This window comes from Dama dama, chromosome 30, assembly GCF_033118175.1.
Source record: "Dama dama isolate Ldn47 chromosome 30, ASM3311817v1, whole genome shotgun sequence".
Taxonomy (NCBI): Eukaryota; Metazoa; Chordata; class Mammalia; order Artiodactyla; family Cervidae; genus Dama; species Dama dama.
The window spans coordinates 51,279,248-51,304,488 of record NC_083710.1 but is presented as its reverse complement, the minus strand read 5'-3'; the positions used below and the strand labels follow the sequence as shown (position 1 = coordinate 51,304,488).

General features: G+C 38.2%; 1 protein-coding gene across 9 annotated transcripts in view; it reads left to right on the top strand.

The window, feature by feature from the left end:
- The window catches only part of KLF12 (KLF transcription factor 12), a 657,687-nt gene that overhangs the window by 340,251 nt on the left and 292,195 nt on the right, over positions 1-25,241 (top strand). For 2 of the 9 annotated variants that reach the window (XM_061133271.1, XM_061133270.1), the window contains exon 3: positions 14,529-14,581. The exons of the other annotated variants lie outside the window; for them this stretch is intronic. The gene's annotated coding sequence lies outside the window, so the exon portion shown is untranslated. The remainder of the gene's footprint in view (positions 1-14,528; positions 14,582-25,241) is intronic. 9 annotated transcript variants of the gene reach the window in all.

Below are 25,241 nucleotides of genomic sequence, written 5' to 3'. Positions count from 1 at the left end.
AATTATATATGCATTACAGTATTGCCTAAGACTAGGGGTCAATAGTTCTCTGGTCTCTTCTAGTATATTATCGTGTCTTTATAGTCTGGCAGCTTATCTCAGGCTCTGTCTGGCTTTTGGTCCCAGAGTTTATTTTGCTAAGGAAGTCTATATATTTGGATTGCATTATGTCTCTCCCCCAAATTATTAACTTCCTGTATAAGAACCCTTACATGTCTTTGTGATTGATGGCTTATTAAAAAGATCTGACAGGTGAAGGGTTTAATTTATAATGCTTAACTTCTTGACTTCCTGCTTGATTTTATCTTTTTTGGCATCTATTTTTATTGATATATTACATATTTGTAAAAATAGCACAGTTTTTTAATCTCTTGCCAAGTTCTGATAACTTTCTCATTTTGTAATTATGTTTATAAATTTTTACCATGTGCAATTGGTATAAACTTTGAAAACCACTAGCAGTGCTTTTGTTTTTCAAGGATGCCCTCCCACAGTTGACATTAATATTTTTTTTTGCAGCTTATGTAATTTTGTTTAAAAAATATTCCGTGCCCTTCTGCTACTTCCAGCCCTTGATTTAACCCACGAAAAATGGGTACTTTTGACAGCATCTGTACTGGGAAATGCTTTCCAAATAAAACATTTGTTAGAACACACAAACGATTTATTTGGGTACATCTTAGAGCCTAAATATTGGATTCAGCTGCCAGTATGTGCTTTATTGGCTAATGTGTCTGCTGTCTTTTCCCCATTTTTATATGCAGGCAGCCAAGTTGCCCAGCAGTCTGATACCTCTCAGGGAGTGGAAGTGGGTGTGTCTGTGGGCAATTGGTGGCACTAGACCTCTCCTCTCTGTAGCCAGTTGCTATATGTTAGAACTGGCAGAAGATGGCCAGAGGGAACCTGGAAGCATCTGTCTATAACACAGAAGTGTATAAATACTAACAGATTTCCTCAACCTGTCCAGAGTGGCTTGAGGAAGCCCACACAGATCCCCTGTGACATTGATCCAAGGAAATTAGAACTCTTAGAGCACCTTGTTCAATCATATTGGATCTAAAGTAAAGGCATTTAATACAGCTGAGCTCTAATAAGACTTCATTGTACAAAGATATATTATGGGAAAAAATACATTGGTAGTGCTCTCTGGTTTATAAAGTACACTGTTGTGTTTCCTCATTTGATCAGTCAAAATAAACTTGTGAAGTAGATGATGTTATGCCCATTTTACAGATAAGAAGTAAGACACACAAGCTGGCAATGTTCATATTGTTCTTTAGTCGCCAAGTCATGTCTGATTCTGCCACCCTATGGATTGTAGCTTGCCAGGCTCCTCTGTTCATGGGGTTCTCCAGGCAAAAGTACTGGAGTGGGTTGCCATTTCCTTCTTCAGAGGATCTTCCCAGATCAGGAATCAAACCCGAGTCTCCTGCATTGGCAGGTGGATTCTTTACCATTGAGCCACCAAGGGAGACCAGCAATGTACTGTGACTAAATCCTCATCATTGGATTCCATCTTATTTATCCTCTCACTGTGCTACACAGGAAATAAGGCATGGCCAATGGAGGATGGACTGACTAGTATAATATAAATTTGCATCAAATAGACATCACATTGAGGACCCAGAACTCAGTGATTCAGAACATCAACATCAGGTGATCAATTGGCAACAGGTCATTTGTTGATTGTAACTAAGCAGTATAGAATTTATAAAACTTTGATTAGATGTGATCTAAAACTATAAGTAGGTCTCTATGATTAGAAGAAAAAAATGAAGTGGAGATGCACATGTGTACCTGGCTAGTGTGTGTGATCAGTTACATATGTGTGTGTTTGCTTAGTTGTGTCCAACTCTTTGCAACCCACTGGACTAGCCCGCCAGGTTCCTCTATCCATGGCATTTTTCAGGCAAAAATACTGGAGTGGGTTGCCCATTCTTTTTCCAGGGGATCTTCCCAACCCAGATATCAAATTTGCGGCGCTTGTGTCTCCTGTGTTGCAGGCAGATTCTGTACCCACCGAGCCATCGGGGAAGTCCCTTAGTCTTGTCCACCTCTTTACAACCCCATGGATTGTAATTCTCCAGGCTCTTCTGTCCATGTAATTTTCCAGGCAAGACTACTGGAGCAGGTTGCCATTCCCTTCTCCAGGGATCTTCCTTTGGAGAAGGGATCAAACCCACCTCTCTTGCATCTCCTGCATTGGCAGGCAGATTCTTTACCACTGTGCCATATATTCTCTCTCTGTGTATGTCTTTACTGCAGTAAAAGGAAGATTTGGTGATAATCCTATGAGGAAGCTTTTTAGAATGGTGTTCTGTTAACTGGGATCTGTGAAAGGGCTTCTGTCCCTTGCATGGACTGAATGCTTTCCATAGATGTGCTTAGTCTCAAGCAGTATGCCAGGGACTGGGGTGTAATCATAAAGATGGTTAATATGTGTGGTTCAGCCCTGAGGAGGAACTGACAGTCTAGTGGGGAACTGGAGAGGAAATGACTTCAGTTTTGTAGATTTTGTGGACTAAAATGTCTCCCCCAAGTCCATGTGTTAAAGACCTAACCCCAGTGTGATGGCATTTGCAGGTGGAGCCTTTAGGGGATAAGTAGATCATGAGGGTGGAACCCGTGTGATGAATTAATGCCATTAGAAAAAGAGATGTGAGGCATGAGAGCTCTCTCTTCCTATGTGAGGACACAGACAGGAGATGGCTATCTGCAGCAGACCAGAGATGACTCATAAGGAACCAAATAGACCAGCCCATTGATCTTGACTTCTCAGCTCCTCAAACTGGAAGAAATTAATTTCCGTTGTTTAACCCACCAGTATATGATGTTTCGTTAATAGCAGTCTGTGATGACTATTATAGAAGAGTCAGAAGACTCTTTACAGACCCATATTTGAATAAGGGCTTTAAGGATGAGTAAAAGATATGTTACCAATGAGGAGCAAAGGGTATTCCTCCCAAGATAAACAGTGTGATCATGCCCTAATGTGTAGAAGGGAATGTAAAAAGATACATATTGCATGCTTAAGTATTTATATTACTTTCCAGCTAAGTTTCCCTGACTTATTTTTTTAAAGAATATACACAAATGAGAAGCAGAAAATTTGCATAAAGCATTGTGTGCTAAGTCACTCCAATCATGTCTGACTCTTTTTGACCCTATGGACCATAGCCTGCCAGGCTCCTCTGTCCATAGGATTCTCCAGGCAAGAATACTGTAGTGGGTTGCTGTGCCCTCCTCTAGGGGATCTTCCCGAGCCAGGGATTGAACCCAAGTCTCTTATGTCTCCTACGTTGACAAGTGGGTTCTTTTCCACTAGTGCTACCTGGGAAGCCCCTTACTTAGGCCCAGAGATGTTTAGTGACATATTTAAGGTCATTTACCTAGAACAGTAACGTAAATCAATTTGACTCTTAGTCTGATGTTCCTTCTATTTCACCCCAGGGCACAAGGATCTTTCATTTTTGGTTAAAAAAAAAAGTGATAATAATGTTGAGAAGTAAAAGCCTGACAGACTATAAAATGCAGATCCAAGAACTCAGGAAGCACCGTAGTTTCAGGTCATTTAGTGTAGACACACTTTAGTGGGCCCTGGAGTTATCTCTCTGTGCAGCATTGCGTAGTCATTGAGGTTCGTAATTATTGGTCTGAGGCGTCAAAAAATTATGTCCCTTACCTTCTATGTAAAATAGGTTAGGAATATTTGCATCCTAAGACTTTTCTCTTTTAAAATTGTACTTCATAGAGATATACCCTTGCCCTGTCCAGAAAGTGAAACTCTCCGGAGCACAGTGTCCAGGCAGTTTCTTTTACTGCTGAAGCCACCCAGGAAGCCCAAGAATGCTGTGTATAGGAGACTTACTGTTAAGGGATAGGTCTCTCTTATGTCATTTTCACTCTTTCATTAAAACAAAAAAATGTGTGGACGTGGGATAGTGGGGGAAGGGTTAGGATACGGTGGGAGTGACAGATATACACTACCATGTGTAAAAGAGATAGCTAGTAGGAACCTGGTGTGTATCCCAGGGAAGCTCAGCTTGGTGCTCTGTGATGACCTAGAGGGGTGGGATGGGGGTGGGGGCAGGAGGGAGGTCCAAGTGGGAGGGAGACGTTTATACATAACCCTGATTCACTTCATTGTGCAGTGGAGACTAATACGACATTATAAAGCAGTGATATCCCAATTAAAAAAAAATGACAAGACTTAAACGTTTGATGCAGAGAATAATATACCTTAAAGATGCATGACCCTATTTAGAACTGAAGCCTTCAGGTATTTAGAGAAAGGAAGGATCTCTTAGATGCCTTGTTGACAAAGCTCTTGGTTTAAGGGTCATCCTATGCAAAGTGTGAGAGCCTCCACCTGACTTTGTCTTACAAACTGGTCCCTAAGTTTCCTTTCACACATTACTTACCTCATCCTTCTGTCCTTGAAGACCACCTTGCTTGAGTTGCGTCATGGGATTGTGTATTTCAGTCTTGGCTGAATCCCTCAGCCTGGCTCAATCTTCTCCATTTGGTGACTAGCAGAACCCTATTTTAACTGCGCATTCTTAGTTCAGTATGCTCGGCTGTCAACCTCTCCACCTTCTACCCCTTTCACTGGGCTAGAAGACTGATTCCCAAGTCATAGCTACATTTAATTATGGATTTGGGAAGTGTTCCATTTGTCTTCATAGGAAGTTATCAGAAAACAAAATTAGGGGCTTTTCTATAGCAAAGGAACTTCTCAGAATTGATCTTGTTCATTTGTCTCCAGCTATATCCATAAAACTTAGAGGTAAACACAGATAAGATTTGAAATAAAGGCTATCTTTTTTTTTTTTTGGTCTCAGTTTGGCAAATGTAAGTGGCTGAAGTTAAATTAAATTAATGTGGAAAAGTCAGAATTCATTTGTATGCTGCAGAATGTTAACTCACGTTCTCCTGTGTTTTCTGAGTAAAGTTCTGGCAAGTGGCTGGGCCTGTAAATTCAAGGTCATTGGGTTTCAGTGTCCGGTGTAAGACCTTGGGGGTCACCTTCCCTTGAACAGGGGAAAGGATTGTGGAGGATCAGAGGCAGCGTATGAGATGGACGATTTTGTGTGTCAGCGAGTGAAAATTGTATTTTGGCTCAATCCTTTTGCGCATGGAGCCACAAGAGGCCACAGAGGTTAGCCTTGCATTCAAGCTGTCCTCAAATGAAAGTTGGCCCCCCTTTTCTTACAAATCCCCAAGGAAAAGAGATTCTGTGACCTCGGTTGACTGCACATTTCAGAGCTTCACAGTCACCCTTGTCGGGAGTTCTCCCTAAAGCCCGTTCCTAATCCTTCCTCTTTTAGTTAGTTTCTTTTTTCTGGAATACTGAAAAAAAAAAAAAAAAAACCCAAACCAACTCCTGCACTGTTTTCCCTCTTTACATTTGCCTTTATCAAAACACAGCATACTCTTTATGTACTCAGAGAAATAGTAGAAAACAGAAGAATAAGTCAGATAAGAAAAGTAAACCTACATAATGTTCATTACACTTGGAATGAGGTAACTTCTTAGATGCTATTTGTATTTTGATTTTTATGTTTAGGAATATGTAGTACAAACCTGTGTATGTCAGTGGGCTATTTCTGCATCTCTAAATGACCCTTTATGGTATTTTATTTTACAGCCTTATGGTAATTTATTTAAACACCATCCTATTTTTGGACATTTAGTTTGCTTCCAAGATTTAGTAATTCCAAGCAGCAAATAAATAAATGTTCTTTTGTGCATCCTTAATTATTACCTTAGGATGAATTCCAAGAGTTAGAATTACTAGAGCGAAAGGCATGTGCATTTTATGGCTTTTAATATTTTCTGCCAAATTGCCCTGCAGTTTACAGCCCCACCCACTAGATAATGAGAGTAGCCTTCTCTTAATTGATTTACATTGCAACTACATCCCAAGAACTTGGAAAATATAGTTTGCTGGCATGAGATGGTCATTTTCTAGTTTGAAGAGCAGACTATAATAAGGGCTTAATTACTATCATTCTTTTCCTCTACTGAAATTCCTGTCACCTCATGGCTTTTGGTTAGAGTGGGAAACTTTTATATATTCAATCTGTTTTGAAAAGGAAACATGAGTGATAAAAGGGCAACAGAAGTTTTGGAGTAATGTGCAGTTGTGTGCGTAAATAGTCTCTGCATTTCTTATCCTGGGGATGTCGACTCAGCTTCCAGAATGTTTCTCTGTAGATTGTGGGTAGTGGGATCATAAACAGCCCTGTAGATGTGAGTGCAGGGTCTCTGAATGGCTGACAGCTAGGATTCCCATCTCTCCCATCCAATTCTGTAGACCCAACCAATCTCTCTCTGTATACGACCGAAACAGAGATCATTAGAGACAGACAGCATTGTATGTATTAGAGTAATCAGGCTAATATACCATTTCTGAATTTTGTGGAAGAACAAGAAATGGGCCATCAAAAATAAACTCTTTTAAAACACAGTATTTCTTATGGAGACCTTGTTAAAATAGTGTCCCTTGAGGAGTCTTTCATCTGAGCTAAATATGTAAGAAATTAATTTTCTTAGGAAAATGTGACCATAGATATTTATCTGTTAAAGTGTAAGGATACTGATGGTGCTTTGATTCATAGCACTACTTTCTTCTAATTAAAAATTTTTTCTCTTATTAGAGTATAGTTGCTGTACAATATTATGTAACTCACAGGTGTACTGTATAGTGATTCACAGTTTTAAAAGGTTATACTCCCATTTATAGTTATTATAAAATAGTGGCTATATTCCCCATATAGTACAGTATAACGTTGTAGCTTATGTTACACTTAACAGTTTGTACCTCTTAACTTCTCCACTCCTTTATTGCCCCTCCCCCTTCCCCTCCTTACTGGTAACCACTAGTTTGTTCTCTTATTTCTGTGAGTCTTGTAGCACTGTTCTTTATTGTTGTTTTGACTATAACCTAACTATGCTGAGGGTATTTGATCCTAGGGCAGAGACTTTCAACTAATACGGTATCAAGTCACACTGGTGCAACACAGATGGGTTACGCGTATTCATCTCTTGAGCGTTTGAGACTGTCTGCCAAGGCCAGCCTTGTCTGATTACCTCTCTGTGCAGTAGAGCCATTAATTGTTCTTTATATTCCATCATGTAAAAACAGTTGGGAGGCACTGCTTTATAGATCTGTTGTGGTTTTTGGCTCCCTTGGAAACCTAGACTCTAGGTTCTCATCAGCACAAATGTGTCTCCGCATCCTTATGCAGCCACCTGTAGTTATTCTGATAACATCTGGGGAGAGTTGAGGGATCCAAAAACTTTTGAGATATACACTAGACCTAGAATGAATGAGAGTTATCTAAGATTCTCATAGAGTGATTCTGAAATTCAAGGGGTAATTTCGGTATCTTCAGTGCCCTTTGCCCTAAAGAAAGAAGACCTCTTGGGAGGTCAGGAGGGGTTGGGGAGGGGGGGGTCACATGTTTGCCTATGCCTGATTCATGTTGATGTATGGTAGAGGCCATCAAAATATTGTAATTAGCCTCCAGTTAAATACTTGCTACTTGCTAGACTTGATTTTGCAGCCCTGTGTTCTATGAACTGTACCACAAACAGTGGGAGGTGCAGAGATAATCAGTCATGGTTGAGAGCTGTGGAGGAGCTTACCATTGCATGGCCTGCTTCTTACTATTTGTATTTCCTTGCAGAGTATCTATCTCTGCATCCTTGGCTGTAATTTATATAGGTGTGAAAAAGTCCCAGATACTTGGGTTTCCTCTTAAAAGTTTTAACCGTAGAACAGATCATGTTCTCATTGACTTAAGTTTTGAATGGAAGATTCTGACTGGTATAAAATTAGACATTAGGCATTTGTAATAATACTGTAGGAAGGACCTGTCATCTTTGTCACATTACCAGCTCTGTTGGCATCATTGGTAATAAAATATAAAAGTTGGACCATGTGTTGAACCTCAGATTCCGCGGCTACTTAGGTTTCCATCTTGATCACAGAATGTGATGTTTTCCTCTCATCTTGCTTTGAGGGCCAGAATCTTTTTGCCAATTCTCCTGATTGTTAGCACACACCAACCAGGGAACCAGTTTTTAGCAGCTGAGTGGTACATAGGTTCTTACTTAAAAATTAACAGCTTGAAGAAATATAAGCATAGGATGCTGTATTAAATGATTATGTTAATTCTTTTACCATTTTCCTATTGTTTTTCCCTTGACAGCTTATTTTCTGCCAGAATATTAAAGCTTGTTCAGTCAGATACTTTAAAATGAAACATTTATCTCTTGGTGATTATTGTGTCATACCAAGTGCTAAATGATGGCTCAGCAGTAAAGAATCCACCTGCAATGAAGGAGCTTCAGGAGATGTGGATTCGATTCCTGGGTTGGAAAGATCCCCTGGAGGAGGGTATGGCAACCCACTCCAGTATTCTTGCAGGGAGAATCGCATGGACAGTGGAGCTTGGTGGGCTACAGTTCAGAGAGTTGCAAAGAGTTGGACATGACTGAAGTGACCTAAATGCAAGCAACAAGTAATAAGTTGTCGCAAGATTTTTCCGTACAGAGAAACAGAATTGTTTTGTTAAACCCCTTTTAAATTAACACATAATTAGTAGAAAGAAACATTTTGAAAACACTGTTAAGTGACCTGTCCTCTATATTAGAGTAGTAAGACTTTCCACCTAAGACTGTTTTTTTTTTCATGATTATATAATATGTTCAAAACTGGAAACGATTGAAAAGGTTAGTGAAGACAGTGTGCTGTCTTCAGCATCACCATTGTTTTTCCCCCTGTACATTTGTTGTTATTCAGTCGCTCAGTTGTGTCCTATTCTTTGTGACCCAATGGACTGCAGCACACCAGGTTTCCCTGTCTTTCACCATCTCCCAGAGCTTGCTCAAACTCACGTCCATTGAGTCAGTGATGCCATCCAACTATCTCATCCTCTGTTGCCCCCTTCTCCTCCTGCCTTCAGTCTTTCCCAGCATCAGGGTCTTTTCTAATGAGTCAGCTGTTCGCATGAGGTGGAAGAAGTATTCAAGTTTCAGCTTCAGCATCAGTCCTAATGAATATTCAGGATTGATTTCCTTTAGTATGCACTGGTTGGATTTCCTTGCAGTCCAAGGGATTCTCAAAGAGTCTTTTCCAACACCACAGTTGAAAAGCATCAATTCTTTGGCACTCAGCCTTCTTTATGGTCCAACTCTCACATCCATACATGACTACTGGAAAAACCACAGTAGTGGCTTTTGACTATATAGACCTTTGGCCACAAAGTAATTTCCCTGCTTTTTAATACGCTGTCTTGGTTTGTCAGAGCTTTGCTTCCAAGGGGCAAGCGTCTTTTAATTTCATGGCAGCAGTCGCCATCTGCAGTGATTTTGGAGCCCAAGAAAATAAAGTTTGTCACTGTTTCCATCATTTCCCCATCTATTTGCTATGAAGTGATGGGACCGGATGCCATGATCTTTGTTTTTTGAATGTTGAGTTTTAAGCCAACTTTTTCACTCTCCTCTTTCACTTTCATCAAGAGGCTATTCAGTTTCTCTTTGCCTTCTGCCATGAGGGTGGTGTCATATGCATATCTCAGTTTATTGATATTTCTCCCTGCTATCTTGATTCCAGCTTGTGCTTCATCCAGTCTGGCATTTTTCATGATGTACTTGGCGTATAAGTTAAATAAGCAGGGTGACAGTATACAGCCTTGATGTACTCCTTTCCCAATTTGGAACCAGTTCATTGTTCCATGTCCAGTTGTAACTGTTGCTTCTTGACCTGCATACATATTTCTCAGGAGGCAGGTAAGGTGGTGTGGTATTCCCATCTCTTGAACAATTTTCCACAGTTTGTTGTGATCCACATAGTCAAAAGCTTTAGTGTAGTCAATGAAGCAGATGTAGATGTTTTTCTGGAATTCTCTTGCTTTTTCTGTGATCCAGCAGATGTTGGTAGATTGATCTCTAGTTCCTCTGCCTTTTCTAAATTGGCTTGAACATATCTAAGTTAATGGTTCATGTACTGTTGAAGCCTCACTTGGAGAATTTTGAGCATTACTTTGATACCATGTGAGATGAGTGCAGTTGTGCGGTAGTTTGAACATTCTTCGCCATTGCCCTTCTTTGTATAGGAAACTGGTCTTTTCCAGTCCTGTGGCTGCTGCTGAGTTTTCTGTATTTGATAGTATATTGAATGCAGCACTGTCACAGCAGCATCTTTTAGGATTTAAAATAGCTTAGCTGGAATTCCATCACCTCCACTAGCTTTGTTGATAGTTATGCTTTCTAAGGCCCACTTGACTTCGCACTCCATGATGTCTGGCTCTAGGTGAATGATCACACCATCATGGTTATCTGGGTCACTGAGATAACCCAGATATTTTTTAGAGACATGCAAATCGAAGTCATATGTATATATATGACATATATTAATAATATATAAGAATATGTATACATATACACATGTGTATCCTTTTATCTTCTGGCATAAGAATGACTGTTTTGTTGCTTTATTCAGTTGTGTTTTTGTCTTATATATAACAAATACACTGGGTAACAAACTTTTTACTGCCAGGAGAATAATGATTAAGTGCAGAGTGATATATTTGCCCATTTTATTTCATAGATTATTACCCAATTCTTTCTTTTGGTCATGAGAAAATGTGTTTATAATTAAAGTGATATATAACATTTGAATCACTGTTATATAAGTATGTTTAACTTATTTGGGATAGTGGTGTATTTCTTCACAACTATTGTGACAGCACCTTGTTGCTTTTTGTAGTTTTGTAGCTTTGGCAGTAATGATTGCCTTTAGAAATCAAATTTCTGATGTCCTCTGAATGAGGAAAGAAAGGCATTGTTGAATTGCCCATTTATTTTTAACAGCTTTTTGAGACTACTTTAAAGGATATAGTCTTTCTTTTAATTGAAAAATGGAATTTGTGATTAAAGTTAGCAGTAGAGAATTTTCTAAATAATAAACTTTATTTTTAGAGCAGTTTTAGATTCATGGCAAAACTAAGCAGAAGGTGTATAGAGTTCCTGTGTACCCACTGTCCTTATTCAGGCACAACCTGCACAACTGTCCGCGTCTCACACCATTTGTTACAGTAGATGAACATGGATACATCATCATAATGCGGAGTTCACAGTTTACATTTGACTTTGCTTTTGGTGCTGTAAGTTATGTGGGTTTGGACAAATGTATAACGCCGTGTGCTCACCATTGTAGTATTACATAGAATAGTTTCACCGCCCTAAAAATGCTTTATGTTCTGCTGGTTCATTCCTCCCTCCTCTTTAACTTCTAGCAGCCAGCTCTCTTTTTACTGTCTCTGTAATTTTACCTTTTCTGTAATATCATATAGTTGGAGTCATGCAGCATGTAGCCTTTTCAGATAGCTTTCTTTCCTTCAGCGATATGCATTTAAGTTTCCTCTATGTCTTGATGGCTTGATAGCTCATTGCTTTTTAGTGCTCTTTAGTACTCTGTTGTCTACATGTATCACATTTATTCCTTCACCTACTGAAGGACATGTTGATTGCTTTTATTCTGTCAGTTGTGAAGAATACTACTGTAAACGTCTGTGTGTACAGGCTACCATGAGGTCGCAAAGAATCGGACACGACTGACTTAAAGAACAGCAAATTTTATTTTCAAGGAGATAAATTTTCATTTCATTGGAGTAAATTCCAGGTGGTGTGATTGTGGACACTATAGTAAGTTTTGTTTTTTAAAAAATTCCCAAACTATCTTCTAAAGTAGCAAAACCACTTTGCATTCCAGCCCGTAACGTGTAAGAATTTGTTTTGCTCTACATTCTTGCCAGCATTTGGTATTGTCAGTGTTTTGGATTCTGGTCATCCTAATTGCTGTATAGTGGTATTTCATGGTTTCAGTTTGCATCTTTTCATATACATACTTGCCATCTGTATATTTTCTTTGCCAAGGTGTCTGTTAAGGTCTTTGACACATTTTTAAATCAAATTGTTTGCTTTCTTATTGTTGTATTGAAAGAATTCCTTCAACTCAACAGTAAGAATATTTTGAGTAATAGTTTTATATCAGACATGGTTTTTGTAAGTATTCTCCCAGTCTGTGGTGGCTTTTCTTGTTCCCTTGAAAGAAACTAAATAAAGCCTAGCTGATGAATTATTTCTTTAATGAGTTGTGCCTTTAGTGTTACATCTGTAATGTTATCTCCATACCCAAGGTCATCTAGCTTTTCTCCTATCTTATTTTCTAGGATTTTTATAGTTAGGTATTTCATATTTATGTCGCTGATATTTTTTGAGTTAATTTTTGTGAAACGTGTAAGGTCTGTAATTTTGTTATTCGTTTTTTTGTTTGTTTGCATGTGGATGTCCACGTGTTTCCTACTGTTTGTTGACAGTGTTATCTCTGCTCTATTTTATTGCCTTTGCTCCTCTTTCAGATATCAGTTAACTGTATGTGGGTCTATTTCTAGGCTTTCTAGCCTGTTCATGGATCTATTTGTTTTTTTGCTGATACCACACTTCTTGATTATTGAAGCTTTCTAGTAGGTCTTGAAGTTGGTTATATCAGTCCTCTGGCTTTGTTCCTCTCCTTCAATTTGAATTGGCTAATCTAGATTTTTTGCCTATTCATATAAATCTAATCAGTTTATTGATATCCACAAAGTGATTTGCTAGAAGTTAGATAGAGACTGTGTTGAATCTAAAAGGTTGGAAAAACTGCTATCTTGACAGTATTAAGTCTTCCTATCCATGAACATGGGACATCTCATCATTTATTTAGTTCTTTAATTTCTTTCATCAGAATTTTGTAGTTTTTTTCGTATAGACCTTGTAAATATTTTCTTAGATTTATATCTAAGTGTTTAATTTTGGGAAGCACTAACATAAATGGTAATATGTTTTAAAATTCAAATTGACTTTTTCATTGTTAGTATTTCAGAAAGTGATTGACTTTTGCACATTAATTAATGTTCTATCTTAAAACCTTATAATTGTTCATTATTTTAAGGAGTATTGGGTTGATTCTTTGGAATGTCTACATGTCTTTTGTCAACAAAAATAGTTTTATTTATTCCTTTTCAATCTGTATACCTTTTGTTTCCTTTTCCTGTTTTTCCTAGGGCATGTGATACCTGTATGATGTTGAAAAGCAGTGGTGAGAGTTGACCTCCTTGCCTAGGTCCTGATATTGGTGGAAAGCTTCTGGTTTCTTGTCATTACATATGATGTTAGGTGTAGGTCACTTGTAGGTATTCATGTACATCAGTGTTGTCTAGAAAAGAGAATTGTAGGATACATAAATATAAGACTTATGAGAATTGGGTCAGGCAGTTATGCAGGCTGAGAGATGCCATTGTATGCCACTCAACAGTTAGAGAACCAGGAAAACTGTTGGTATGATTCAGTCCAAGTATGAAGGCCTAAGAACCAGTTTGAAGGGTGGGTGGGGGTGGGGGACAGGGGAGCTGAAGGTTTAAGTCCTGTAGCCCAAAGGTCAGACAGATAGGGTCTCTGTTGTCTGAGAGCAGAGTAAGATGGATGTCCGAAGTTAAGAAGAGAGAGAGAGAATTCGACCTTCCTTTGCCTTTTCTATTTGGACCCTCAGTGGTTTGGTTGATGCCTGCTGAAGGCATAGGTGAGAGTCAATCTTATTAACTCAAATCTACTGATCCAGAAATAATGTTTTACCAGCTATCTGAGCATGCTTTTTACCCAAGTCAAGTTGACATAGAAAATTAACTACCACAATGTTTTTAGCCAAGTTGAGGAACTTTCCCTGTAATCCTAGTTAACAGAGATTAAAAAAAAAAATCATTGATGTGTGTTAGATTTATGCTTCTTTTGCATGCAGTCATGTGATATTTTTCTGCTTTAATCTGTTGATGTGAGGGATTATACTAGTTGATTTTCTAGTGTTGAACCAGCCTTACATACTTTGGATAAATCTCACTTGTCTGTAGTGTAAAATTCTTTTTATGTTTTTACATCCATTTTGCTAATACTGAAAAATTTACAGCTCTGTTTATTAGAGATTTCAATCTGTACTTTTCTTGAAGTGTCTTCGGTTGGTTTTTAGTAATATGGTGATACTGGTCTCTGAGTTGGGAAGCCTTCCCTCTGATTCTGTCTTCTGGAGGAGATGGTAGAGAATTGGTATAATTTTTTCTCCAAATATTTGGTAGAAATCCTTTGTATACTTATCTGGACTTTGTCCCTTTTTAATGGAAGAATATTAATTATTGACTCGGTTTCTTTAATGGATTCAGGCCTATTCATATTGTCTGTATATTTTTTTTTTGCATTTATTTTTATTAGTTGGAGGCTAATTACTTTACAATATGTCTGTATATTTCTGTGTGTGTTGTGGCAGCTCATATCTTTCAAGGTAGTGGTCTATTTTGTGTAGGTTAAGAAGTTTGTGGGTGTTGAATTATTCATAATAATATTATCTTTTTATTGTCCATAAAGTCTCTAAAGATGTTCCCTCTTTTGTTTCTCATATTATTAATTTGAGTCATCTTTTTTTTTCTTAGTCTGACTAGAGACTTACCAGTTTCATTGACCTTTTTAAAAGGTCAGCTTTTGGGTAAGTTAATTTTCTCCATTGATTTCCTGTTTTTAATTTCATTGATTTCTGCTCTGATTTTTATTATCTCTTTTCTTCTACTTACTTTGGGCTTAATTTGCTCTTTTTAAAGTTTCCCATTGTGAATGTTAGATTGTTGACTTTTTGTATTTCTTTTTTTAATGGTATATACATTCAGTGCTATAAATTTCCCTTTAAATACTTCTTTCCCAACACCTTACAAATTTTAATAAAGTTGTATTTTCATTGTCATTTAGTTAAAAATATTTTAAAATTTCTCTTGAGATTTCTTTTTTGACCCATTTGTTGTTTAGAAGTATGTTGTTTATCTCCAAGTATTTTGGAATTTTCCAGCTATCTTTCTGTTACTGACTTCCAGTTTAGTTCCAATGTGGTTAGGGGGCAGATACTATAAAATTTCTTTTTAAAAAACTATTTAAATTGTATTATGGGCCAGAATGTGGTCTCCCTTGGTGAATAATCCGTGTGATCTTGAAAAGAATGTGCAGTCTGCTGTCATTGGATAAAGTAGGCTGCACTATAAAGTATAGCCCGTTTATTGATGGTGCTGTTGAGTTCAGTCATGTCCTTACTGATTTTCTGTTTGCTAGTTCTGTTCATTTTCAAGAGGGATATAAACTCTCCAACTATAATGGTGTGTTCATTTCCTTCTCCTTGAACTTTTTTTTTGTCTTACGTATTTTGGCATACTTTTGTTAGATGCATTCAGATTAAATTAAGCATTGTTACATCTTCTTGGAGTATTTGACCCCTTTATCATTATATAATGTCCTTCTTTATCCCTGAGAACTGTCCTTACTTTGAAGTCTGATCTGCTTGGAATAATATAACTACTTATGTTTTCTTCCTTTTAATGTTGGTGTGGTATATCTTTCTCCATACTTTTATTCTAACCTACATATGTCTTTATATTTAAACTGAGTTTCCTATAGATCACATATAGTTGGGTCTTGCATTTTTAGTCCACTGTAACAAATCTCTGTCTTTTAATTGGTGTATTTATACCATTAGTGTGTAAAATAATTTATTTTAGTTGGATTTATATCTGCTATATTTATTATTTTCTATTTGTTGCCTTTGCTCTTTGTTCTTATTGTTTTTGTCTTTCCCACTTTTTTCTTTACTTTTTGTGGTTTTAATTTAGCATGTTATATAATTCTTTCTCTCTTTTCTTAGTATATTGGTTATATTTATTTTTTTAGTAATTGTCCTAGGGTTTGCAATATACATTTATAACTAATCCAGTTCACTTTTAAATAGCACTATCCTGTTTCATGGAAAGTGCAAGTACCTTATAATAATAATAAAAAAAATCATACTTTCCTTTATCTGCCTGTGAAAAGCATTCCTCATTTCTCTTACAATGTTTTTGATTACTTGTATTTCTTTTTGAGTCTCTCTTAGCACTTTAATATCTCTACTTACATTACTCATCTGTTCTTGCATGTTGCCTATTTTTAAAATTAAAGTTCTTAGCATGTTAATCACAGTTTTAAAATTTTCTGAAGCTGAACAAGATGGCGGAGGAGTAGGTGGACGTGGAGTACCTCTCCATGACTACATCAGGAATACACCTTCAGACACAGAAGTGCATGCAGAACACCAGCTGAGAGCAGATAGGAGGACCTGACCAGTGGGAAAGAATATATAGAACCGCACAAAACTCGGTAGGACGAAGGAACTAGGGGGAGAACAGGAGTGTTAGTAGGACTGGACCTGCCCTTGGCTGGTGGGGGGAACTGAAGCAGGGGTCCAATCCCCACATTGGGGCAGTTGTCTGAGTCAGAGGAGAAACATTTAAGGCTGAGAGTGAAACAGCTGATCTGGGGCAGCCTAAATGGAATGAGAATCAGATAGATCTTGCCACAGCCATACAGGGATGTGGTACCTGGACAGGGATGCAGGTCCCCTGGAAGGCCCAGCAGTTGGGAGCTGGAGTTTAGGGATTGTGGAGCAATCCCAGGGCGAGGGCTGCTGTTGACTGTGGAGAAACAGATTGAGGGGAGGTGAGGGAGGGGATTGTGGTGGGAAATGCCTGTGGAGGAAAGCCAGGCAGCCATGGAAGCAAGCCAGTACTGCTGAGTCACGTGTAGGGGGTGGAGCCATCACCTATAGCCTCTCTCTCCCCACACACCAGCATCAGCAGCTGAACAATAGAGAGGCTGGCCCATCAAACCCTGATGCACTGAACTACAGAGTAGGACCCCACCCAGGGTGCCCCTTTTAAGTGCCTGATGCGCCAATCTACAGAGTAGGACCCGACCCAGGGTGCCCCTTTAAATGCCTGGTGCACCAATCTACAGAGTAGGACCCCACCCAGGGTGCCCCTTTAAGTGCCTGGTGCACCAATCTACAGAGTAGGACCCCAGCCAGGGGGGCCCCTCTATGTGCCTGATGCGCATGAACAACAGAGAAGGACCCAGGCTAGGGAGCCCTCTTAAGTGCGTGAACCGGCAGAACTATGGAGAAAGACTGGCCAAAGAGGCCTTCTAATTGCCAGCTACAAGAAGCTCAAAAAAAGACCCTGACAGAGCCATAACTCCTGCGGTGGAGGCAGTCCTTGTCCCCGCACACTTGGCATTGCCAGGGTGCCTGCAGGCCAAGCAGCTACACCATCTTCATGCTCAGCTCCCACTGGGGCAGAGATGCTACAGGCAAAAAAGTCTTGCCTCTGTGCGCACTTGCCTCTTGTCACTTTGGTAGTGTCCGACTCTGCGACCCTGTAGACTGTAGCCTGCCAGAGTTCCATGTTAGGGAGAGGAGTTCTCCAGTCAAGGATACAGGAGCCTATTGGCCAATACTGATTGCCATACCCTTCTAGAGCACTATATTTCCTGCTTCCCTAGCTGCCAGCCCCCCTGAGTACCTGGTGCTGCCAGAACCCCTGCGACCCAAGCAGCTGCACCACCTCCACACCTGGGCCTCACAGGTCCAAACCCAGATCCTCCAGGGAAGCCTGAGAAGCTAAACCCCAGTGGACCACCATGTGCAGAGGTGGAAATAAAACCACAGTTGAAACCCAGGGGCAGTGTGGCTAAGGAAGAAGACCCAAAACCTTCCCACCAGCTGTGCAAGCTGCAGGTTAAACCCACACGACCAACTAAGCAGACTGTGTCTACGGAATATATAAAAGGCCCTTGAGAGCTCTCACAAAAGAAAACACTAGCTCTGATAGCTGTGGACATTGGAGGCAAGAACACAGAGGAGTAGGACCAGATTAGAACCTGAGCTGCCCCCACAGCAGGTCCAGAGATCAGCGCAGAGTTGGAGGGCATCCTAGGGAGGTGAGGTGGACTCTGACTCCCAGGGAGGGAAAGGACTCTTGACAGCAGGGACACAAGGAAAACATTTATTTTTCTTATTTTTTGACTTGTTCTGTAGATTCTTTTGGATTTCTTCTTCTTTTTTCCTTCCCTTTTTTTCCTCCCTGTTGTCAATTTTATTGGCACTATGAAACCCAGTTAAGCTTTTTTTTTCCTCAGTCACATTTTATATTATTGTCATAAACCTCTGCCTCTAAATTGAGCTTTTGCAGTTCTGTGGAGTCTTCCTTTTTTCTTTATCTAATTTTAATTTTTTAAACCTATTATTATTTTTCTACATTTATTCCCTTGCTTGTTTTTCCTCTTGTTCTCTTCCCCTTGCAGTTAATAGTTAATGTATATAAATCTTCTTTATCTATCTGTGCTTAACTTTGCATATCTATTCTTTCTTTCTTTCCTTTCCCCTCAACATGTATGTTTGTTTTATTTTCATTGCTTTATTCCCCAATTGGCATCTTGCTTTAGTTTTGTTTTCCAATTTGTGCTTTAGTTAGTTTTGTTCAGGTAGATATAATTTTTAGTTTCCTTTGTTTGTCGGGTTGATCTGTTATACTTTATTCTTGTTGGACTGTTTTGATTTTGTATATGTGTGTATATGTGTATATTCAGTCACACTTTTTATTGTTGTTATAAACCTCTGCCTCTACATTGGGCTTTTGCAGTTCTGTGGAGTTTTTCTTTTTTTTTTTTTTTTCCTTTTTTCTTTCTTTTCCATATTTTTCATTTCTCTTTTTTACAATTTTAATTTTTTTAAACCTATTATGTTTTTCTACATTTATTCCTTTGCCTTTCCTACTGTTCTTTTCTCCTTGCAGTTAACTTTTAATGTATATAAATCTTCTTCATCTACCTCTACTTAACTTTGCATGTCTATTCTTTCTTTTTTTTATCTTTCTTTCCTTTCCTCTCAACATATTTGTTAGTTTTGTTTTCATTGCTTTATTCCCCACTTGGCACCTTGCTTTAGTTTTGTTTTCCAGTTTGTGCTTAAGTTAGTTTTGTTCTTAACTTGCTAATATAATTTTTTATTTCCTTTGTTCACTGGGTCAATCTACTGTACTTTATTTTTCTTGGACTGTTTTCACTTTGCTCATGGGTGTATATGTGTGTGTTTATTCCATTATTTTAATTATTATTAGCCTGGTTTTGTAGCTGCCATTTGTCTGGGGTTCATCTTTGGTTTCTTGTTTTTGGATATTTGTTTTAATCTTACTTAATGCCATACCAAACCACTTGTGGAATCTTTATTCCTGACCAGGGATCAATCCCTGAGCCTTTGGAGTGGGAACACTGACTCCAAGACCCTAGACTACCAGAGAACTAACCCTAGGGAGTATGAAAGAGTGAGAACTCCCACAAAGGAAACTGCTTGAATACAAGACCCGGCATTACTCAACCAGCAGTAGCACACTGTGCAAGACACCTCTAAACAATAAACAGGAAAAATACAAACCCAGTCATCAGCAGACAGGATTACCACCTCACTCAGCCTTGCCCATCAGAGGAAAAACAAACAAACAAAAACTCAGCACAAATCTCACCCTATAGGAAGCTTTCACAAACCTCTGGACCAACCTTGCGAGGGCAGAAACCAAAAGGAAGAAAGATCAACCTTGACGCCTAGGAAAACGAGACCTCAAACACAATAAGTAAAAAAAAATATAATGAAAAGGCAGAGAAATACTACGCAAATGAAGGAACAAACTAGAAACACAGAAGTCCAAATAAATGAAGAGGAAATAGGCAAACCACCTGAAAAAGTATTCAGAATAGTGATAGTTCCCTAAGATCAGGAGCAACAAATATGTCCCACTTTCACCTCTATTTTTCAACATAGTTCTGGAAGTCCTAGCTACAGCAATCAGAGAAGGAAAAGAAAGAAAAGTAATCCAGATCAGAAAAGAAAAAGTAAAGCTCTCACTGTTTGCAGATGACACGATACTGTACATAGAAAAGCCTAAAGATAGTATCAGAAAATTACTAGAGCTAATTAGTGAATTTAGCACAGTTGTAGGATACAAAATCAATACACAAAAATCACTTGCATTTCCATATACTAACAATGAAAGATCATAAAGAGAAATTAAAAATCAATCCCATTCACCAAATCAACAAAACAAATTAAATATCTAGGAATAAACTTACCTAAGGAGACAAAAGAACTGTACACAGAAAATTATAAGATGCTAATGAAAGAAATCAAAGATGACATAAACAGATGGCGAGAGATTCCATGTTCCTGGGTAGGAAGAATCAATATTGTGAAAATGATACAATGTACAGGTTCAGTGCAATCCCTGTCAATTTACCAATGGCACTTTTCACAGAACTAGAACAGAAAATTTCACATTTCATACAGAAACACAGAAGACCCCGAATAGCCAAAGCAGTCTTGAGGAAGAAGAATGGAGCTGGAGGGCTCAACCTTCCTGACTTCAGATTATACTACAAAGCACAGTCATCAAGGCAGTATGGTACTGGCACAAAAACAGAAATATAGACCAATGGAACAAGATAGAAATCTCAGAAATAAGCCCATGCACCTATGGCTACCTTATTTTTGACAAAGGAGGCAAGAATATACAATGGGGCAAAGACAGTCACTTCAATAAATGGTGCTGGGAAAACTGGACTGCTCCACGTAAAAGAATGAAATTAGAACCATTTCTAACACCATACACAAAGATAAACTCAAAACAGATCTAAAGACCTAAATGTAAGACCAGAAACTATAAAACTTCTAGAGGAAATCATAGGCAGAACACTCAATGACATAAATCAAAGCAAGGTCCTTTATGACCCACCTCATAGAGCAACGGAAATAAAAACAAAAGTAAACAAGTGGGACCTGATTAAACGTAAAAGCTTTGGCACAGCAAAGGAAACTATAAGCAAGGTGAAAAGACAACTCTCAGAATGGGAGAAAATAATAGCAAATGAAACAACTGACAAAGGATTACTTTCCAAAATATACAAGCAACTGATACAACTCAATGCCAGAAAAACAAACAGCCCAATCAAAAAGTGGGAAAAGACCTAAACAGACAGTTCTCCAAAGAAGACATACAGATGGCTAACAAACTCATGAAAAGATGCTCAACATCGCTCATTATTAGAGAAATGCAAATCAAAACTACAATGAGATATCACCTCACACTGGTCAGAATGGCCATCATCAAAATGTCTACAAACAATAAATGCTTGAGAGAGTGTGGAGAAAAGGGAATGCTCTTGCACTGTTGGTTTGAATGTAAATTGATTCAGCCACTATGGAAGATGGTATGGAGATTCCTTAAAAAACTAGGAATAAAACCACCATATGACCCAGCAGTCCTGCTCCTAGGCATATACCCTGAGGAAACTGAAAAAGACAGTTTTGAAAAGACAAAATTGAAAAAGACACATGTACCCCATTGTTCACTGCAGCACTATTTACAATAGCTAGAACATGGAAGCAACCCAGATGTTGATCGACAGATGAACAGATAAAGAAGTTGTGGCACATATACACAATGGAATATTACTCAGCCATAAAATGGAACATGTTAGAGTCAGTTCTGATCAGGTGGATAAACCTAGAACCTGTTATACAGAGTGATGTGAGTCAGAAAGAGAAAGATAAACATCGTATTCTAACAAATACATACGGAGTCTAGAAGAATAGTACTGAAGAACTTGTTTGAGTGAAGTTGCTCAGTCGTGTCCAACTCTTTGCAACCCCATGGACTGTAACCTACCAGGCTCCTCTGTTGATGGGATTTTCCAGGCAAGAGTACTGGAATGGGTTGCCATTTCCTTCTTCAGGGGATCCTCCCGACCCAGGGATCAAACCCCGTGTCTTCTGCTTTGTAGGCGGACGCTTTACTGTCTGAGCTACCAGGGGAGAACTTATTTACAGGGCAACAGTGGAGAAACAGACATGGAGTATAGACTTATGGACATGAAGCGAGGGGAGGAGAGGGTGAGGTGTTTGGAAAGAGTAACATGGAAACTTACATCACCATATGTAAAATAGATAGCCAATGGGAATTTGCTCTTTGGCTCAGGAAACTCAAACAGGGGCTCTGTATCAACCTAGCGGTGGGATGGGGAGGGAGATGGGAGGGAGGTTCAAGAGGGAGGGGATCTATGTATACCTATGGCTGATTCATGTTGAGGTTTGGCAGAAAACAGCAAAATTCTGTAAAGCAATTATCCTTCAGTAGAAAAAAAAAAAAAAAAGAAATTCTGGTTTGGTTATTACTGTGTTCTTGCCACATCTGACCATGGTTCTGATGTTTGTTCAGTCTCTTCAAATTATGTTTTTGTTTTTTGTTTTTGCCTGCTAGTATGGCTTGTAGGTTTTTGATGAAAGATGGACATGAGATAGTAGATAAAATGAACTACAGTTAATAGGCTCCTATTTATCAGTAAGGTGTAGTCCTTACTGATAGGACTGTAGTCAGGTCTGAATCTTTTTAGCAATCATGTACCTCTCAACTGTGTATCTCACCAGTACTTCTGCATCCTTCCCATCCCTTTCATGGGACAGAATGGCTGAAACTGTATTTCTCTTCCTGCAAGCAGGTTAGATGCTTTTAAGACTCAATGGGTTAGACTTCGGTGAGAGTTTCTCCTAAGGGAAGGTCTTGTTAAGAACTTAGGGCTCTGATAGATTTCAAATAGAAATCCTCATGATGGAAATATTAGAGGATTTTTGTCCAATATTCACTGTAAAGACATGGTGCAACTCCTGGAAAATAAAACTCAAAAAGTCTGGGGACGTTCTATAATATTCTGTAATTCTTGAATTTGTCCATCCTGAGCCTCCAGGAATTCTTCAGTTACAGTTCAGGTTTGTCTTACCTGAGCATCCAAAGAGGTTTTGGTTCAGGGGATTTTGCTCTTAGCAGTTTGCATCCTCTTGTCTTTCTTTTCAGTTTTTGGAATAGCACTTTGCCTTATGACCTCACTTCTCTGATGGATCTAACAAAAGTTGTCATGTCTGTTTATTCAGCTTTATACTTGTTGTCATGATGGATTGATGACTTTAAGCTTCTTACGTGGTGGACTGGAAACTGAAAGTCCCCAAGGTTATTTTTAGTTCTTCCGAAAATGCCTCTTGAGAACCTGGTTTTTATTTCTTTTCCTCATTACTCTCTAGGAATTTTCTCAGATAACAATTCCAAAATTGCTATGTAATCAGAGAATGTGGCCTTAACGTTTCAAAGCCCAGTGAAGTGGGAGATCTACACAGAGGACAGAGAGTATAGTAGTTTGTGGTTATTTTAAGAATGTTTTGTTTAAAAGCTTAACAAGTATACATCTTTTTACTTCAGTGCTTCTCTAGACAAGAACAGAAAAGGCTGATTTTTTTCCATAAGACTGGAATCTTTTAAAATATACTCACCCACTGCTCAATGTAGTGGAAAAAACAAAAGTATTTGTCCCATGGTTTCCTTCTTCAGAATGCTAAATTCTTTGCTCAAGATACTAGTACAGTGTACCCACTTTGTGTGTGTGTGTGTGTGTGTGTGTGTGTGTGTGTGTGTGTGTAATTGACTGGAACTTATAAAAGATTATAGCACTTTCAAATTAGATACCAGTTTATCATAGATCTCTGCATAATAAAAATATTTGTAAATATCAGATACCTCATGTGAAGCAATATAACAGAATTCCATGAATCAATTACAAATATAACTTAAACAATAAGTTCATTTAAGTTTTGCTTTTTTTTTTTGATTTGTAGTAGTTAAATTTTAACTGCAGCATGAATATACATGCAACTCTGTGTGCGTGTCCACTTTTCTTGCTAGAGAGTTGATGTCACCTTTTCATACTTTATGAAAATTAATATGGATAAAAATGAATTTATTTCATCTTTTTCTTTTAAGCTGTTTGGCTCTTCTTTACAACTCAAAATTTGAACACGTAATTATTTCTTTTAATTATACAGATAATATATGAAATTCATAAAAGTGAGAGCATTTGTCAAAACATGTGAAAAAATCAGTCTATGTTCTGTCAGGTCCGATTTTTACTGCATATCCTTTTAGCTCTTTCCTTCCTCTCCTCCCTCCCTTCCTTCCTTTTCTTTTTTTCTTCCTCTTCTCCACTATTCTCTTTGTCTCTGTTAAAGCATTGTTTTTAAAGGTTCAGGAACATATTCTATTATTTCTCCTTTTTGCTTAGTTATGATCAATCTACTTTGAAGACGAAAACTACATATCATAAAGTTAATGAATAAATATTACTCAGTGATTTGTATGTCCCACAATCCATTTAATCAGTTCCCTATTGTTTGGCATTTAGATTGATTTTGGTTTCGTTAACACCTTAAGTGGGCTTCCCAGGTGGCTCAGTGGTAAAGAATTGGACTGCCAGTGCAGGAGACACGGGATATGCAGGTTTGATTCCTGGGATGGTAGCATTCCCTCGAGAAGGAATGGCAACCCACTCCAGTATTCTTGCCTGGAAAATCCCACAGACAGAGGAGCCTGATGGGCTGTCGTCCATGGGGTTGCAAAAAGTTGGACATGACTGAGCGCGCACACCAAATCACCTGAGCAGGACATTGTTACACATGCTTAAGTATGTGTTTGTTCAGTCTTTTTCTTAGAATAGCATTTTCTGTTAATTTCATTATTTTTACCAGGATGCTAGTAGGTCTTGATGTTTCTCATCTATTTGTGTATCTCCAGCTTTTTTCAATTTAGTAGGCTTTCAAATTAATGTTGAAAAGAAAAAAAAAAAAAAAACCCTGCAATTTGCAGTGTTTGCAACTGTTGTCCCAGTATTTTTATGCATTCAGAAGGTGGTTTGGGTCATCATCGTCTGATCTTTAGGAATAAACCATGTACTTATGAGCAAGATAAACTTTACCATGCTTTATCCTTTGAAAATCTAGCAGAAATGTTTTTGTTTTTAAAGGTAGCACTTATCTGATATTGTGCTCAAAAATAATGCATCTAAAATCTCTTTATATTTAAATAATCATACATGCTAACTATATATTGTGTATACTATGTAAATATATTATTTGTATTATACATACAGCACATAATCATATACATGTTTTATATATAGCCACACACAGAAAATGTAACCATACGTAATATAAAACCAAATATAATATTTAAGTGTTGTTAAAGTTATCAATATACTTTATTATTTTTCCTTACTTGATTCTTTTTGCTTAAAATGAAGTCAAATTTTCTAAGGTACCCTTGTGACCTTAAATTTTATCTACCATCAGAGATCAGGGAGGCTTACCCTCTGAACTGGTTAAGTTTGTTCGTTGAGCCTTAGACATAGTTAGGATATTTCCCCTCTGT